The 4,190-nt window shown below is 41.2% G+C and overlaps 1 protein-coding gene across 2 annotated transcripts in view; it reads left to right on the top strand.

Moving 5' to 3' along the window:
* The first annotated feature begins 678 nt into the window (after nt 1-678).
* The window catches only part of LOC123932710 (CCHC-type zinc finger nucleic acid binding protein), a 69,804-nt gene continuing 66,292 nt past the window's right edge, over nt 679-4,190 (top strand). For both annotated transcript variants that reach the window (XM_045991261.1, XM_045991256.1), the window contains exon 1: nt 679-800. The gene's annotated coding sequence lies outside the window, so the exon portion shown is untranslated. The remainder of the gene's footprint in view (nt 801-4,190) is intronic.

The raw sequence follows: 4,190 nt of genomic DNA, 5'->3' as shown, positions 1-4,190 counted from the left end.
CACGTCGCCCTGCGCTCTGCGCAAGCGCAATCTCCGCTCTGCGCAAGCGCACGACCCGGCGCTGCTCCACGCTTTAACCCTCTCCCTGCAGGGGAGGGACAGGTTGTAGGTCCCGGTTTTCGCCGGGAAGGGTGGAGGCCTCAAACTCGGGGCTGACGTGCACCCCCAGCTCTGCACCTTACGTCCTCTTTATCTGTGCAATGGGAACAGTGGTTCCTCCCTCACTGCATGTTGGCGTTAGTTTAAGCGGGCTTTCGAAGGTGAGGCCCCTAGCACACTGGCCCGCAGTAGACACCCAATTGTTACCTGTTATTATTGTCAGCTTCCCGGGGGCCCTCACTTTCAGTCTCCTTACCTTGCCTGATTTTTCTCCAAGCTCGAATCACCATCTAACACACTGTATTTTTACTTGTATTTTTACTTTATTGATTTTATTGTCTTTTATTCACTGCCGTGGATCATGTTGGCATATAGTAGGTGCTCAGTCAATTCTTGAACGACTGAACTTACATGCAGGAAATGGGTTAACTTTTTTTTAATAATTCATATCTGCTCATCCACTCCCCAGTCACATCTAATCCTGGTGCAAATCGTTTTGTACTTTATTAGCTTTCAGGAATCTAAAGTAAAAAACCAGCATAAAAACTTCAATGTGCTTTTAAAATACTTTAGATACTTATCGAGCGCCTACTAGATGCGCCGCCCTAGCGCTGGAGGCGGGAATGGACTGAAAGGGGAAAGAGAAACGTCACCTACAGTTTGTCTTCCTGGACACCTGCGCGGGACACCCTGAGGCTAAGGTAAGGATGGTGCGTGCCAGCCTGCCAAACTGCATTTGGCTTGGGCAAACCCGAGTCAGGATAGCCGAGTGCTGCAATGCGTGTCGGGCCCCAGCTTACCTGGGGAAGGGTCGTCTGCCTGAAGCCAGGCGAGAAGGAGCCCGGGAGCCCCAGTGGTGGAGAGGAGCGGCAGGGGGCGGGGCAGAGGCCAATAAATGAAAAGGGAGTAACAGTGTAGCTGGAAGAGTGGAATTAAGGGGAGGGGCTAGGCTCTAGGGTTTGCTTTGCGGAGGCTGAGGCTGCGGGCTAGGGAGAAGCAGGGGAGAGGGATCTTGCACCAAGGTGAAATGTCAAGACACAGAAAGATATTCAAAATCTTTAACCAGTAACCCCACCCCGTATCTGGTGGAAATCATCCAAAAGAGAATAAACTTGCCCACTGCAGAAGTTTGCAGTAAGATAATTGGAAACACCCTAAATGTCCAGCAATTATGGGATGGTTAAGGGAATTATGGTAGATATATCAGATGAAATATTTCTCACCTTTTATAAAGGGATATTTCTGGTGACTTGGGAGGCAAAATGCAAACTTCTTAGAATAAATGAGACATTAAACAAGAAAAGCAGGGTGTAAAAGTGTTCACAATTAAGGTGAAATAAATATGCCTCGTGGTTAAAAAGCAGAAAAGAACCTCAGAAATTTGGATTATTATGTTAAGAGGTGACATACAGATGAATTGGGCTAAATACTGATGAATTGTATTGGGCTAAAATATCCTTTTATGTCTTAATGTAAATTCTGTAAAACTCTATATGGAGGCCAAAGTGTACAATTTTTACAATACCTTTCTGAGAATGAGAATTATGGGTGGCGACTCTAACTGTAACTGTGGGGTTATATATATAGTTGTAGGGTTTTTATTATTTTTAAATGTTAATATACATTCTTCAGGATAACTGCTAAGTCCTTCATAGAAACACAGAATACTGAAAGTACAAGAGAAACTAGAAAAATCTGAATGACATTGGTAGATTGTACCAATATCCGTATACTGGTTTTGATACTACTTTTTATTAATTTTACTAGTTTACAAAATTGAGGTATAAGACTTCATAAAATCCACTCTTTTAAATATACAATTTAGTGTTTTTTAGTATATTCAAGGAGATGTGTACCCATCACCACTAATTCCAGAACATTTCATTGCTCCCAAAAGAATGTGGTATCCATTAGCATTCCTTACTCCCCTCCCTTTCCCAATCTACTTCCATTTCAGTGCATTTGCCTCTTCTGGATATTTCGTATAAATGAAATAATACGATATGTGGCCTTTTGTGTGTCTGGCTTCTTTCACTTAGCATAATGTTTTCAGAGTTCAGCATGTCATAGCATGAATCGGTACTTCATTCCTTTTTATTGCTGAATAATATTCCATTTTAGGGAATATGCCGCATTTTGTTTATCATGCATTAGTTTATGGACATTTGAGTTGTTTCTACTTCTTTGCTTTCATGAATAATGCTTCTATGAACATTTGTGTACATGTTTTCATGTGACATATGATTTCATTTTTCTTGGGTGTATGCCTAGGAGTAGAAATACTGGGTTATATGATAACTGTTTAACTTTTTGAGAAACTGCTTTTTTCTAAAGCATCGGCACCACTTCATATTCCTACTAGTAATACCAATTCATCACCAATTTTCTCCATATCTCACTAATGCTTATTATTATCTTTTTGATTGTAGCCATCCTAGTGGGTGTGAAATGGCATCTCTTTGTGGTTTTGATTTGTACTTCCTTGATGGTTAATGACATTTCAGGTGCTTCCAGGCCATTTGTATATTTTCTTTGAAGAATTGTCTATTCTTCAGTGAATTTGCTTGCTTTAAAATTGGGGTTTTTTTAAATTGTAGAATTGTAAGATTTCTTTATATATTCTGGGTACTAGATCCTTATTAGACATATGACTTGCAAATATTTTCTTCCATTCTTTGGGTTGTCTTTTCACTTTTTTTAATAGTGTCCTTCAAAGAAGAAAAGCTTTTTTAAAATTTTGATGTGGTCCAATTTATCTATTTTTTCTTTTACTGCTTGTTCTTTTGGTGTCCGTATATAAGAAATTATTCCTTAAGCCAAGGTCATGAAGATTTATCCTAGATTTATCCTATTCTAGATAGGATTTTTTTTTTTTCCGAAGAGTTTTATAGTTTTACCTCTTACATTTTAGGTCTTTGGCCCATTTTAGTTTTTGTATATGGTGTGAGGTAGGGGTCCAGCTTCATCTTTTTGCATCTGGATATCCAGTTATCCCAGCACCATTTGTCAAAAAGACTATTCTATCACCCATTGAATTGTATTGTTACCTTTGTCAAAAATCAATTGATAGTAATGTGTGGGTTTATTTCTGGACTCTAGATTCTATTCAATTGATCTATAGACTATAGTTTTTTTAAAAGATTTATTTATTTGAGAGAGAGAGAGAGAGAGAAAATGGGTGGGAGGGACAGAGGAAGAGAGAATCTCACACAGACTCCGCACTGAGCCCAACCTGGGGGCTTGATCCCATGACTCCAAGACCACAACCTGAGCCGAAACCAACTGTATCACCCAGGTGTCCTGTGTACTGTAGTTTTACAAGATGTTACCATTGGGGGAAATTAGGTAAAGGATACATGGCATTTCTTTGTATTATTTCTTACAACTGCTCATGACTCTATAAATAGCTCAATAATTATTTAATTTTGAAAAAGCAGGGATTTTTTTAAAAAGATTTTTTGTTTATTTATTTGACAGAGAGAGAGAGACAGCGAGGAAACACAAGCAGAGGGAGAGGGAGAAGCAGGCTTCTTGCCAAGCAGGGAGCCCGATGCGGGGCTCGATCCCAGGACCCTGGGATCATGACCTAAGCCAAAGGCAGACACTTAATGACTGAGCCACCCAGGTGCCCCTGGAGATTTTTTTTTTTAAGATTTTATTTATTTATTTGACAGACAGAGATCACAAGTAGGCAGAGAGGCAGAGAGAGAGAGAGAGAGAGAGAGAGAGAGAGAGGAGGAAGCAGCTCCCTGCTGAGCAGAGAGCCTGATGCGAGGCTCGATCCCAGGGTCCTGGGATCATGACCTGAGCAGAAGGCAGGGGCTTTAACCCACTGAGCCACCCAGGTGTCCCAAAAGCAGATTATTTTTAGGGTACATTCTTACCACCACCACCCCACCTGTGCGCCTGAACTAAAAGAAGTGCTTTGTTCTAATTTTTCTTGCCTTCCCCTGAGGTGCCTACTCTCACCCTCCAGGTGGCACCAACTCACTCTTTTTACCTCTAGTTTTTCACAAGTCAGAGCAGGAAAAAGGCCCTGGCGTCCACCAGAATGACTTGGGGCAGTCTTCTCCAAGCCCTGGCCTGCCCTG

The sequence above is a fragment of the Meles meles genome, chromosome 20 (assembly GCF_922984935.1).
Source record: "Meles meles chromosome 20, mMelMel3.1 paternal haplotype, whole genome shotgun sequence".
In the NCBI taxonomy this organism is placed as follows: domain Eukaryota; kingdom Metazoa; phylum Chordata; class Mammalia; order Carnivora; family Mustelidae; genus Meles; species Meles meles.
The sequence above is the reverse complement of the archived record's forward strand: the minus strand, read 5'-3'. Positions and strand labels throughout refer to the sequence as shown.